At 40.7% G+C, this 15,334-nt stretch overlaps 1 protein-coding gene across 3 annotated transcripts in view; it reads left to right on the plus strand.

Annotated features, from left to right (window-relative positions):
* Positions 1-15,334, plus strand: part of Lhfpl3 (lipoma HMGIC fusion partner-like 3) — a 529,544-nt gene that overhangs the window by 246,934 nt on the left and 267,276 nt on the right. The window lies entirely within an intron of this gene.

The raw sequence follows: 15,334 nt of genomic DNA on the forward strand, positions 1-15,334 counted from the left end.
TAACCAATGAGGCCACACCTCCTAATCCCTCTCAATTAATGCCACTCCCTGAAGATCAATATTCAAACATATGGGCCTACAGAGAGTCATTCTTATTCAAACAGCTACACTAAGCCATAAAAACTCAAAAGCTTCAGTAGTGAGGAATCTTGTTGAACAGGGGGTCCTTGTTACCTCCAGGCACCTGCCCTGGCCTCAGCCCTGTGAGGAAGTATTAGTTTTATTGCCCCTGTTTTATAAGTGAGGAGACCAAGGTGTACAGACCTTCCCCAAAGTTCCTCAGATGGTCAAGCATCAGACGTGAGATTCAGACTTAGGACATCTTTCTCTGGAAACCATACTTAGATAAGTCCAATGACTAGCTTTATATACCCTTTTTTTTTTAAATGAGAACCTTACCTGGTCTATGTAAGACATAAGTAATCCAAGAAAGGCCTTTCCAGCTCTTTTTAGAGAGCAGCCCTCTACTAGGAATCTGAAAAATAGGGGTAATGTACAGATCACAGGATCAAATATGGTCATGTGACTTGACCACTCCCCACCACCACCACACACACGTGATACAGCTTAAACTGGACCCCATCTGTCCTGGCATCTCTTTTAGTTAAGTTCAGAACCACTTGCAATGCCCTATATTGACTGTGAGGGGAACAAGGAACAGTCTTCTCAGATGGTTGTCCCCACCTGGTAATTCTACATTTCCTGATCAAACAAAGCCATTAACTGTGGTTTTTTATCAAGAGAATGTCTCGGGCTCTCTCAGAAGTAAGATGGCCTGCCATGTGCTCTAGGGAGTATGAACAGCTGGAATGGCTTTTTAAGGTGGTACCAATAGAACTTTATTTTTAGGTAGAAGTGACTTTAATGAGAAGAAAACATAGTTTCTCATATTCACAGGATTCTATAGTCACAGCTTAGAATCTCCTTCATTTGTTACTAACAATACTCACTTTTTGAACTATTTTCGGCCACAATAAATTCTATGACTTTTCCTCTCCCTTCTCTCCATTTATGCCATTTTCCCATACTGTGTCAAAGACTCATGATATCATGGCCTTACATGTCTCTTGCAACAACAATTCTTTTTGTTTCATAATTTCTTTATCAATGCTCATTAAACTTCATTTTCTGAAAGTCAACTACAGTTCTTATTTTCCTGAATGACTGTGATGGAAACTTTCTGGTTAATAGAGTGATTGAATCTATATTTGTTCTAGTTGGCAGAATTTTACTTATTTCTTAAATCAATATACTTATGTATCAATTTTCAAATAATTCAAGTTAAATACACTCATCATTTAATGATTCCTACAACCAGAAAATGCTTATTAGCTGGCTCAGGCAGTGTGCTAAATGGTAAAGAATAATACCATCATGCCTTGATCCTTAAGGAGTTTGTGGAACACTTGAGGGTACCTGGCAATGTATGTGCACTATGGTGAGGGTTGTGGGATAAGAATTCGAAAAAGCTTGTAACAGAGAATTTAGCCATCAGAGGAAAAACATTATAAGTTTAATTCAATCTTAAACAGTTCAGGGGGAGCTTGGAGGTCATGAGAAGTGACTTGTCTATGGATTTACAAAGGTTTTGTTGAGTTCAGGGTAGAACAGTGGTGAAACCCTTGTGTCTGTTCACACTGCCGTATCTCTGCTCCTACCTCACCTTCCTTCATTATCAAGTGGGGCATATTTTGCACCTGTTTTGACTATTTATCATTCCTTGACAGTCTCCATTTTCTCTTCCCATTTGTGATTCATTGGACACTTTCATCACTCAACATTCATTTCACTCTATAGGCACTTATCAATTCTAACCTGTCTCGTGGCCTTGTAATTCCTCTGGCTCGGCCACTTGTTACATACAGCGTTCCTGGACAGATAGAAATGCAAAGACTTTTTATCCTCAGCATATCTCTTTCTCTAGAGATTTTCTACTTCTAGTGAGTATCTGCTCAGAGTCCAACCTCATCTTCAAAGATCTTGAAATATCAACAATTCCTATGTGTGGGAGCCTAGTGTAGAGGACTAGTGTTTAAATTCTAAATTAAATGCCCAAACATTTCTTTTTAGCAGCCAGAATGCTAATACAAACAAGGATGCAACGAGACCATGATATTAGCCTTTGATCCCTGAAGACTGAGGGATCCTTTTCCTGTATTGTTTCTGTCTCCATAGAGGCAGACTTCTCTGCAACTCTGTCACTAATCTCTATCCCTGTTAGGAAAGTTTCTCCCCTCTGCTCACAAGAGTTGGCCTTGTGGGCACTTATGATCTAGGAGTGGACTGTCCCCATAGACTCAAGTGTTTCAGACATTTGGTCCCCAACTAGAGAGCTTTTCAGGAACAGTGTAGGACTTTTATGAGGAGGGACCTCTCTTAGGGAAGCTGCTCACTGGGGTATAGATCAAAGACGCCTCTGCTTCTTGCTTCGCTGAGATGAATGCAAGCTACATTTGCCTCCACACCCACAGAGACACCTGTAGAGAATCCACACCCTCTCTGCTGTGTCCTTTGAAACCACAATCCAGAACAAATCCTTCTTCTTGTACATTACTTCACATTAGGTATTTGGCCATGGTGATGAGAGAAGTAGATAATATAAAATTTTAATTCCACTGCTCTGTCAGAGCCTCAGGCAACCCATGGGCCATGTGAGTCCCCTTCTACCAACCCAAAATTTAATAAGACCCTATCCTGATAGAAAATTGTGTAACTCTTGGGGTCTAATGGTATTGGAGTTTTACTTTAACAAGTTAGCAGAATCACTTAACTAAAACTCTGAGTGAAATTTTGCTGAAAGTGTTTGCTACCTCAGACACAGCCTGCCAGGCTGTTCCATCATACCCTTTTCTTTTTTCTTCTTTTTTTTCTTTTTTTTTTTTTTAGGTATTTAGCTCATTTACATTTCCAATGCTATACCAAAAGTCCCCCATACCCACCCACCCCCACTCCCCTACCCACCCACTCCCCCTTTTTGGCCCTGGCGTTCCCCTGTACTGGGGCATATAAAGTTTGCAAGTCCAATGGGCCTCTCTTTCCAGTGATGGCCGACTAGGCCATCTTTTGATACATATGCAGCTAGAGTCAAGAGCTCCGGGGTACTGGTTAGTTCATAATGTTGTTCCACCTATAGGGTTGCAGATCCCTTTAGCTCCTTGGGTACTTTCTCTAGCTCCTCCATTGGGAGCCCTGTGATCCATCCATTAGCTGACTGTGAGCATCCACTTCTGTGTTTGCTAGGCCCCGGCATAGTCTCACAAGAGACAGCTACATCTGGGTCCTTTCGATAAAATCTTGCTAGTGTATGCAATGGTGTCAGCATTTGGATGCTGATTATGGGGTGTATCCCTGGATATGGCAGTCTCTACATGGTCCATCCTTTCATCTCAGCTCCAAACTTTGTCTCTGTAACTCCTTCCAAGGGTGTTTTGTTCCCACTTCTAAGGAGGGGCATAGTGTCCACACTTCAGTCTTCATTTTTCTTGAGTTTCATGTGTTTAGGAAATTGTATCTTATATCTTGGGTATCCTAGGTTTTGGGCTAATATCCACTTATCAGTGAGTACATATTGTGTGAGTTCCTTTGTGAATGTGTTACCTCACTCAGGATGATGCCCTCCAGGTCCATCCATCTGGCTAGGAATTTCATGAATTCATTCTTTTTAATAGCTGCCTACCACATTGGACTTACTTAAAGAAGCAACTACTACTGGAATAACAAAAAGTAAAAATTAAAAACTAAAAAAAATCAAAATTAAACCACCTCACAGTAGAAGCTGCAGTGTATCCCAGTGTGTCTCCCAGTACACACTTCTGCCAAACATGCTACTTACAAATGTTCACTGCAAGTAGTAGAGGCCTCTGGCTTCTGCTACCCTATCAGTACTGTATCCTCATGGGCTCCTCGCAGATATCCTGTTCTTGCCCTGTGTCATGGAGATCCTGCAGCTTTGGTTCTGTAGAACCAGCCCCTTCATGTGCTCCAGCAGATGATAGATGGGGTAGATGGGGTGGACCAACTCAAAGCTCAGAATCTTGGCCTGGGTGTTAGCTGAGTTGGTAAGCCCACCAGTTCTTCTGGTCTCAAACCACCAGGGCTATCTCTCCAATACAGCCCAGATGGGAGGTGGGGCCCACTCTCTTAAGTGCTACAGCTGGCAAGCTGTGTGGCCACCTCTCCCAAGCACGGAAAGTACAACACTTGTTCAAGTCCTTGGCCCGTTTATTTTTTAATTAGTAGTTTTACTATTGAAGTTTACACGTTCTTTATATATTTAAAGTTCCAGTCAAATATAACATGCCCAACTAGTGAAAATAAAAGATTTTTTTTCCAATTAATTTCTGTGCTTTATGAATAGAGAAAGATATGTGACAAATTAGGAATCTTGTACAAAATTTCAGCCACTAAAATAATTTGTCAGTCAGTGACAAGTCACTGACTTGCTGAGCTCCAGAGTCTCCTAAGACACATGGAGATGTTCAGCTCCGTTTCTCATTGGGACAGAGATGGGATTGAGGACAAGGCCAGTGACTGGGCTCCCTCATCCCCATTCTTTAGCCACAGCAGCTCTACTTTCATAAGTGTACGTACAAGGGACAAAGATGTCCATATCTTAAAGAAAGAACATGAAGGGTGGGTGGATACAGAGAGTATCTTAGAGTTTCCATTGCTGTGAAAAGACCATGACAAAGGCAACTCTTCAAAAAGAAAACATTTAATTGGGCTGGCTTACAATTTCAGAAGTTTAACCCATTATCTCATCCTGGCAGGCAGCATGGGAGTGTGCAGACAGACATAGTGCTGGAGGAGCTGAGAGTTCTACATCTTGATCTTCAGGCAACAGAAAAAGTGTGCCACACTAGGCATGGCATGAGCACTGGTGACCTCAAAGCCTGCCCCCACAGTGGCACACATCCTACAACAAGGTTACACCTACTCCAACAAGGCCACAACTAATCGCGCCACTCCCTGTGGGCTAAGAATTCAAACAAATGAGTCAGTGGGGGGCCATTCCTATTCAGACCACCACCCAGAGGAAGAATAATTTTCTTAGAGGAACCACTTAATGATATGCTTTTAACTAAAAAGTAAAGGAAACAGGGAAAGTGGCAAAGCAAGATTAATGGAGGGTTATCTTTTCCTTCTTTGCCTATTGAAATTTTTTGGGATATGTCTTCAGTTTGCTACATATGAGACCTATTTATTTCCAAAGAATTTATTAAATGGCAAGAGAAGGAAAATGTCTTGGATCACATATATTTTTAATTAAGTATTTTCTTCATTTACATTTCCAATGCTATCCGAAAAGTCCCCCAAACCCTCCCCCCCACTCCCCTACCCACCCACTCCCACTTCTTGGCCCTGACATTCCCCTGTACTGAGGCATTTAAAGTTTGCAAGACCAATGGGCCTCTCTTTCCAGTGATGGCCGACTAGGCCATCTTCTGATACATATGCAGCTAGAGACACGAGCTCTGGGGGATACTGGTTAGTTAATATTGTTGTTCCACCTATAGGGTTGCAGATCCCTTTGGCTCCTTGGGTACTTTCTCTAGCTCCTCCATTGGGGGCCCTGTAATCCATCCAATAGCTGACTGTGTGCATCCACTTCTGTGTTTGCTAGGCCCCGGCATAGCCTCACAAGAGACAGCTATATCAGGGTCCTTTCATCAAAATCTTGCTAGTGTATGCAATGGTGTCAGTGTTTGGAAGCTGATTATGGGATGGATCCCCGGGTACAGCAGTCTCTAGATGGTCTACCCTTTCGTCTCAGCTCCAAACTTTGTCTCTGTAACTCCTTCCATGGGTGTTTTGTTCCCAATTCTAAGAAGGGGCTAAGTGTCCACATTTTGGTCTTTGTTCTTCTTGAGTTTCATGTGTTTTGCAAATTGTATCTTGTATCTTGGGTATTCTAAGTTTCTGGGCTAATATCCACATATCAGTGAGTACATATCATGTGAGTTCTTTTGTGATTGGGTTACCTCACTCAGGATGATGCCCTCCAGGTTGGATCATATTTTTAAATGAACCTTCTGGTTTTCTGGATATTAATTAGTGAAGTGGCTTACAGTATAACCAACATTGTGGCTTTCATCTCCTTAAAGATTGTAAAGCCACTAGGTAACCTGTGAAGGGAGGGCCCTTCACAGTCTAAATGTATGAAAACATCACTGAAAAATATCATAAATGGTCAAAAGAGCTCTTCACTAATGCTGCTTTTACAGTATGTCTCTACCTGGAAGGCTGTAAGGGCCATGCATTTATTAAAAAGACAATAATTGCATTGAATATCTTACCTTTCTTTGTGAAACAAAGCATAAAAAGAAGGTACCCCTTCAGTCTGAATTAATTATGACATTCACTCAAAAATAATGACTGTAATTACATCTGGCATTTAGGGGCTTCCTATCACAGAAAACAGACAGTCAGAACAGCAGACATTACCTTTCTGTTCCATGACTAAAGTGCTGTGTGGCTCATTTCCACAGAGTTGGAGACAAAGATCCCCCAAATCATGGGCACAGGACCAACAGCAGAGAGCTGCAGAATGAGACATAAGTGCTTGGCATTCACTAGTGTTTTCCATACCCCCCCCCCCCACCGTGAGTTAATTTTGTACCTTTGTATTTTAGCATAAAGGAAGAATAAGGCTGTATTATATTTTCAGCTCTGGTCTTTGAGACTCAACTCGTCATTGTTGACGACCATTCATGGATCCAACTCAATCTTTCTGTCCTACTGGTTGTCTTTCACCTACAAATCCTAAACAGTCTGCAGTCACCAACAGGTCAACTTGGAAGCCTAAGGACACATTTTTTGCCACTCCTTAGATTCTTCCATTCAATGAATATAACCTAAGTAACGAAATGTAATCAAGGTTATCATACAAAGAGGGCATAATTTTAAATGTTCACATGGCATTCACATCATGAAATTCTTTAGAACAACGCTCTAGCCAGCCAACTGTCATCTTCCCTCCCATGGCCCTGCCATAGCCAATTCGCCTGACAAAGCTTAACAGGCTCCATGGTTACAATTGGCATAGATTCAGAATGGACAAGCAGCACAATGCACTGTAGTCCTCCTTGTCATACAAATAAGAATGGAAGAAACATCTCTGAGCCTATGCATTTTTCTCCTTTTAAGGAAAATATGTGCTAGCTGCAGGGCTTAACATTGCAGGCATCAGAGCCTGATTCTTACAGTGTCTTGCCAGAAAGAGTGGTGTTTGAGACTCATTATCATCTGAAAGACACTTAATGACAGGACCCTGAGCATCTGTCCTCCTGCCTCTGAAGCCCAGCTGTTTAGAGTTGCAAGTGTGATGGGGTTTCAGGTTTGTTCTCTATACATTTAGTTTTCTAAATTGAGATCTCCAAATAAGCAAGTTTCCTTTGGATGGCCTGTTTTGTTGTCAATGTCTCACATAGGTTTTTTTTTTTATTTCTTTTTCTTCTTCTTCTTCTTCTTCTTCTTCTTCTTCTTCTTCTTCTTCTTCTTCTTCTTCTTCTTCTTCTTCTTCTTCTTCTTCTTCTCCTTCTCCTTCTCCTTCTCCTTCTCCTTCTCCTTCTCCTTCTCCTTCTCCTTCTCCTTCTCCTTCTCCTTCTCCTTCTCCTTCTCCTTCTCCTTCTCCTTCTCCTTCTCCTTCTCCTTCTCCTTCTCCTTCTCCTTCTCCTTCTCCTTCTCCTTCTCCTTCTCCTTCTCCTTCTCCTTCTCCTTCTCCTTCTCCTTCTCCTTCTCCTCCTCCTCCTCCTCCTCCTCCTCCTCCTCCTCCTCCTCCTCCTCCTCCTCCTCCTCCTCCTCCTTCTTCTTCTTCTTCTTCTTCTTCTTCTTCTTCTTCTTCTTCTTCTTCTTGTTTGGTTTTTTCGAGACAGGGTTTCTCTGTGTAGTCCTGGATGTCCTGGAACTCACTCTGTAGACCAGGCTGGCCTTGAACTCAGAAATCCGCCTGCCTCTGCCTCCTGAGTGCTGGGATTAAAGGCGTGCGCCAGGTTTTTGATATTTCTATTCTGATGAGTCTTTCCTTTGGCCCTCTTCATAGCAACCTGGGATTCCCAGTCCAGTACACAAAACTATGTAGTTTAGGATATTACAAGGGAACAAAAGATTTTAAGTCTCCAGTGCAAGGAGACTTTGTTTGGTAACATCCAGAAACAAAGTTAGCTAATTGATGATATAGATCCCTTCCCACTCCTTTTATAGACAATCATAGATTGTAGGCCAACATAGTTGGCCAGTACTTGAGGAGAAGTTACAGGTATTATAATATTAGGCACAGTTTTAATGACCAGGCTTAGTCACAGAATTGTAGACCTCTCCCTTTCTTTATCAGTTTGGAAGGCTATGACAGCCCTGTACATATATGCTATACATCTAGAGATCCAACACAATCGCCTGCTCTTCTCTTCATTGACACATGAGGATCATCTGTGTTGACAAAATACAACATATTGTTCTGATATGTTGTTGATGGTTAACTGATGTTAACCTATTAATATCCATTCCCTTACTTGCTTATTATATGATGAGAACACCTCCTCCACTGAGGCCAGACAAGGCAGTCCTCAGCTACATATGAGCCAGGGACCATGTATGTTCTTTGGTTGGTGGCTTAGTCTCTGGAAGCTCCCAGGGTTTCAGATTAGTTCCTTCAGTCCTTCCCCTAACTCTTCTATAGGGGTCCCTGACTTCAGTACAATAGTTGGCTTTAAGTATCTGTGTCTGTCTCAATCAGCTGCTGGTAGAGTCTCTCAGGTGATAGCCATGCTAGGCTCCTGCCTGCAATCATAATATGGAATCAGTAATAATCTCATGGTTTGGGATAGTCACTGGATGGCCTTTCCTTCAGTCTCAGAATAAACTTTTTAAACAGACACTTCAGTTACATTTTTGTCATTATAAGGAATGAGGGTGCAAAAAAAGGATAGGGACAATGGGGGTGTTTGGGAGAAATCACTGTAACTGTGAGTAGCCAAAGCAAACTGTGAATAGTACACTAAATATAATAAATTAAGTGTTCTTTCCTCTGGATGGTGGGGTGGGTCTTATTTCTAAAGTCATGGACGATGCTCTGAGTAACTCTTGAATGCTCATGTGGAAGAGTGTAGAAAACAGGGAGAGGGAAAGACAAGTCTGAGGTGTATGGCAATGACAACCGTTCTCACACTCAGTGGAAATCAGTGGCCCATTTCTACTTTACATCAGTGCTGGTGGTCGTGTGTGTGTGTGTGTGTGTGTGTGTGTGTGTGTGTGTGTGTGTGTGTGTGTGTGTGTGTGAAAGAGAGAGAGAGAGAGAGAGAGAGAGAGAGAGAGAGAGAGAGAGAGAAGAGTAATAATAATGGTGTGTATAAGGTATATTGCCAATCAGGTCTTAATACTACACTAGGCAAAGCTTTTTCTAAATCACTGTCATGCTTAGCTAAGATAAAGCACCAAGAATCAAAAAAAATCACAGCTCTAGCATACATAATCCTCAGATGCTGGGAAATCAAGTTGTACAATTGGACAAGTGAAAGAAAATCAAATGTTCAATGATTTTGTATCTGATGATGTAATGAGGGTATTTATCAAGTGTGTCTTGGGGACTTGCCAGTGATGACATAAATAGCATTTGCTTGGAGACTCTGTCATTGGAATGCTAAATGTGGTTAATACATCTCCTCTTCAGTCTCAGGTGCAATTGTCAAGGAACTCATTGTATGTGCAGAATTGTTAGATTATTTGCAAGAAGTGGCATTGTGTGCTCAGCATTGTGAGTAAGTAGCAGTATTATGTGAGAGAAATAAAGCTATAGTCCTATTACTGAGATTTGCTCTGACATAAATGTGGGCTTTCTCAGGTTTTTACAAGATTTTCCAGTGTGAATATAACTAAAGATTTGTTTTGTTTTGTTTTTAAAGATATTAAATGTGGACTACAATTCTATTTTCATTGATGAATGATGTCATCTCTGGCCACTTAGGTCACACTTTTTAGAAGCTATTCCTTACGTGGTAGATTTCTGATCTTGAATGTAAAGCAGGCTTCTCAAATCTAAGGGATTTATGGCTGTCTCCAGCAGTACTTATAGCAAACATTAACTTAAGATATTCCAAAACTATCATTTAACCAAATGTCTGAAGTGTTGCTTTAAAATACTACCTTGCTTTTTGTCAAATCATCTTATTTGGGGGTTATTCCTTTTATTTCTTTTGTGTAAATGTAACACAGCTATTTATTTAGCCAAAAATAGCTTATTCATGTCACCAGCCGATAATTGGCAAAGCTGTCTTTTATAGGGTGTAGGTGTTCCTTATTCCCTGTCAGAGTGGCCCCTTTCACTCTGTCCTTTGTATTCAAAGGTCATTGCTTATGTCACTGAGATCAGTGTGGTGAATGCAGATCAGAAGCAATCTGTTCCTTGCATTGCTTTCTATAATTGGAAATCAAAATCATTTAATTTGCTCCTGATGGCAACAAGCTAGTATTGTTCACCTTGCAGTACTTACTGGGCTGTTAGCAACTCATCTTCTTCAAGAGACCCTCATCACATCTGTTCTGCCTGCCCTGCCCAGATCTACTGGGAAGCTCTTTGCAAGCCTTCTGTTATTTGTCATTGTATATGTCCAACCCTGCAGAGACAGTGTAACACCAGGGCTGGCTTCAGTGCTGATGGAATGGCTGTATTCCAGCTCATTACTCATAACTCAGACCTGATGCATAAAAAGTGGCCCATTTCTGTTTGGAAAGTCTTTAAAATTCTATTTATGGTAATTTACATGGCCAGTGTATCTCAGCGACACTGGCCTTTTAAGATGGTGTCTATGCTCCCGTGCCTAGCTGAGTCTTCTGTTGACTGTAATGTTGATTCTCCACTGGACCAAGTAGAAAACTTTCCAAGTGAACTGTGTATATTTTTAATTTTGCATATGCTTCAAGAATATGATGCTTCCTTTTGTATTATACTTCTCCTGCAGCAGTCAGCTCCAATTCAACAATGAGCCTCCAGTGAGCAAAGAACCAGGTCCCTCAAGGAAGAAATTCAGGAGAAATAAAAGACAAAGCACCTGCTTTGGTGGCATTGATTACTTCCTGGCAGGGTCTCAGCAGTTGTATAAAGGAGATTACAAACATTTAAATTCATAAGTTATACTGCATATCACATTGGAGCTCCCACACACATATATGAGGAGGTTAGTAGACTGATTCATGTGACCACAGAGGCTGCAAAGTTACATAATGGCCATAGGCAAACTTAGACAGTCAGGGAAACTGGCAGCTGCTTAGTCTGAGAAGCTGGAAGCACCAGAAGAGGAAAAGGATGAGTGTCAAACCTCATTATGAGACTAAGTATACAATAGATACTCAGAAGCATAGCTAGAGCAGGCAACTTACAAAGTCTGCCAACAATAAAATAAATTGTACAGTTTGAGGAGAGAGAGCATGGGGAAGGAAGGGCTGCTTCTGTCCTCTGCCTTCGAATCCCCTTTGTAACTTAAAGGTAACTTAAAGAGACGTTTCGGTTGCAGAGCAATGAACCAGAATGCAAAGGGCCTTAAACTCACTCTGCAGCACTGAGAAGAGGAGAAGGGAGGAAAGAGAGGAAGCAGAGGGAAGATGAAAGATTGGCTGAATAGTAACGAGCTCAATGTGTCCATCCTGTCCAAAGATACTTTCCAAACTTCTCCTGAAGCCATCCATGACTTCTTGGATGATGTGAATACTCAGGGAAAAGTTCCTTCTTCGTCTTCCAGGACGATGACCCAGGTCCTCCTGTTGGAGAGGAAAAAGCTTTGACTTGTTGAATTGCACGTGGTTCTGTGCCATGCTGGTGGATTTTCTGGAAATATGTCCTTGGCTGCCTGGAAAAGTTACTAACAAGGGAATGCCTCCTCTCTTGCAATGCCTCTGTAATATAAAATAGGTAAGTATTATATACATACATACATACATACATACATACATACATACATACATACATACATGAGTTTACCATCATACTAGTTGTCAAAGGAAAAGCACTTAAAAAGAGCAAGGTAAAATTTTTCTGAGCAAGCAAAGATGTATGAATGTATAGTTAATAAGTGAGACAACGTGCTTGTCGTTTCCCAAGCTTATCAATATCCTCTCTCAATATCACACCGAATGTGCTTCTAAACTACTCAGTGATGTCTTATTAACCCAACCATGTCTCTTCCAGAAATCCTAATTAGTCTTTGGGGAGGGACTGAGAATCAGTGGTCTAAATTAACAGAATTATCTTCATTAAGACTACAGATCATCCTCTATGCCAAGGGCAGAGGAAGATTGCTTTAATCATTTTGTGAATTGGATGAGTGGGATGGATTGCCATTAGTTTGCTGTTAGCAAACAAAGAGCGCACGATTTGATATGACTCCTAAAGAGGCAAACAAGATCCATTGGTGAGAGTCAAACCAAGAAGTTCTCAACCTCAACTATGCTGGAAAGAAATCACAGATGGCTTCAGGAGATAGAAATAACTTTTCCACAGAATGAAACACGTACCTTTGAGTGCCCATCTTTCCTGGTCATTTTTGGGGCTCTTTGAGTAGGCCGAGATAGCCTTGATTATCTTAACACTTCCGTAAAGAGAAGAGGCTCAGCCTTAACATTTCCTGTATCTCTAAAACCGTTGTGTCCTGTGAGGCAATGTCTCCTTTAAGAAAAAAAATTAACGAACAACTTTCTTTCAACATGGAACTAGATATTGGTGTCATCTCTGACACATAATTATATTCAAATAATTAATTTCCACCATACAATTATATAGCATAGAATCTTTATTATCATCACCATCCTAACGTGCCCTTTAGGATATAGACACCGTAATTGCAGTTAAAGGGGAGGGATTGATGGGCCATTTTAAACTATTCTATAAAATTTTGCCTAAATACTATTATAGTCCTTCAATGCACACAAATTTTAATATAAGATAACCTGGTTATTTAAAAAGTGAAAATGGTTATTTTATAAATGCTTCCTATAAAGCATGATTTGATTCTGCTTTTTCATGGAAATAGCCTTTTTAAAAGGGGTGTTCTGGCTAGATGTCAAATTAAGAGGGATATCTGTAAAAACTGTGACTCCTATGAAAGAGATCAGTTGGCGTTATCCAGCTCAGAATAAGAACATTTTCCAATAGTACAAAGGAAGATGCTGATAATGACTTTAGTGACAAAGTCCAGAGATAATGTCTAGCTCTGTGAGAGGCTGTAGGAACCTTTTCAGCCCTCACTTAGGCTGATAGTGTGGTTGGCTGCATATTACCCAATTTCTCATCCTCAAATGCCCCCTGTCCCTGAGCACATCAGTCAGTCCTGAGCACTAGTTAAATATTTAAATGCAGAACTTAGTGGCATGTCTCCCATCAGCAATGCAAGCTTTCTGACGGAAGAATAGTCATTCCTATCTACAACTGGCAGTTGAGCACCCACCTGATGACAGGCTTTTTGCTTGCCAGTTTTTCTTCAAGTGGCTGGGAAAACTGCCACTAGATTACATGCACCCACAACTTAGGACTAAAGTCTAATTTTAGCTAGACATTTTAGCCAAATGTTTCAAAGATGATGAACCAGGGACAGCTTTCTTTCAATGGGAAACTAGCTATTGATGTCATTTCTGACAGCTTCCTTCCTAAAACTTAATGTTTTACTTAAGGTTTTACTGCTGTGAACAGACACCATGACCAAGGCAACTCTTATAAAGACATTTCATTGGCACTGGCTTACAGGTTCAGAGATTCAGTCCATTATCATCAAAGTGGGAGCATGGCAGTGTCCAAGCAGGAATGGTACAGGAGGAGCTGAAAGTTCTACCTCTTCATCTGAAGGCTGCTAGAAGAATACTGGCTTCCAGGCAGCTAGGATGATGCCCTTAAAACCCACGTCCATAGTCACACTTACTCGAACAAGGCCACACCCTACTCCAACAAGGCTACATCTCCTCCTAGTGCCACTCCTTGGGCCAAGCATATTCAAACCATCAGAGAGACAGAGTGTGTGCTTGTTCACATTCTGGTCTAACAACAGGGAGTCATATTCAGACATCTTCAGTGGTTGATATGTTGTATAAATACTTTAGTGGATATTCTTTCATCTCAGTTTAGCCAGTGCTAGAAGTGGGCTCTCATTTCAGAAGACTTCACTATCTGCATATTCTTATATGTTTTAGCTGGGTCTTGAGAAAGTTTGATTCCCAACTTCCTGAGGAACTGTCATATTGATTTCTATTGTGGCTGTATAAGTTTTCATTCCCACCATCAATGGAGGAGTGTTTGTTCCCTTGTGCCACATCTTTAGCAACATGATCTGTGACTTACGTTGTTGATCTTAGCTGTTCTGACAGGTATAAGATGGAATCACAAAGTACTTTTGGTTTGTATTGCCCTTATGGCTAAGGATATTGAACATTTCATTAAGTGTTTCTCAGACATTTGAGGTTCCTCGACTGAGAATTCTCGGTTTAGAGCTGTTACCATTTTTTAATTGGATTATTTTAGGGTTTTTTGACATCTAGTTTCCTGAGTTCTTTATATAGTTTGGATATTAGTCCTCTATTGAATGTGTAATTGGTGAAAATCTTTTTCCGTTTTCTAGGCTGCTATGATGTCCTTTGAGTTGTCTCCTGTGCCAACACATTCAAGGCTATTCCCCAATCAAGTTCAGTGTATTTAGTTTTGTGTTAAAGTCTTTGATCCACTTGATCTTGCGTTTTTGTGCAGGGGGATAGATATAGGTCCATTTGGATTCTTCTACAGCGTGAACAGCACCATGTGTTGAAGATGTTATCTTTTTTCAAGTGTATAGTTCTGGCTTCTTTATAAGAAAAGGGGAAAAAAGGTGTCCATATGTGTTTTGATTTATGTCTGAGTCTTCCATTCAATTCCATTGATCAACCTGTCTGTTTTATACCATGCAATTTTATTACTTTAGCTCTGCAGTACAAGTTGAAATCAGGAATGGTGATGCCTTCATCAGTCTTTTGCTGTTTGGGATTCTATAAGCTATCCTGGTGGTTTGGGGCTCTTTTGTTTTGGGGGCTATTTGTTTGTTTTGTTTTGTTTTGTTTTCATATGAAGTTGAGTATTGTCCATTCAAGGTCTGTGAAAAATAGTATTGTAATTTTGATGAGAATTATATTGAATCTATAAAATGCTTTTGGTAAGATGGCCATTTTTATTATGTTAATCCTACTAATTCATGAACATGGGAGATCTTTCCAATTTCTGATATCCTCTTCAATTTCTTTCTTCATGGACTTGAAGCTTTTATTATACATGTCTTTCACTTGCTTGGTTAGACTTATCCCAAAATATTTTATATTATTTGAGGCTATT

The sequence above is a fragment of the Mus musculus genome, chromosome 5, assembly GCF_000001635.26.
Source record: "Mus musculus strain C57BL/6J chromosome 5, GRCm38.p6 C57BL/6J".
Classification (NCBI taxonomy): domain Eukaryota; kingdom Metazoa; phylum Chordata; class Mammalia; order Rodentia; family Muridae; genus Mus; species Mus musculus.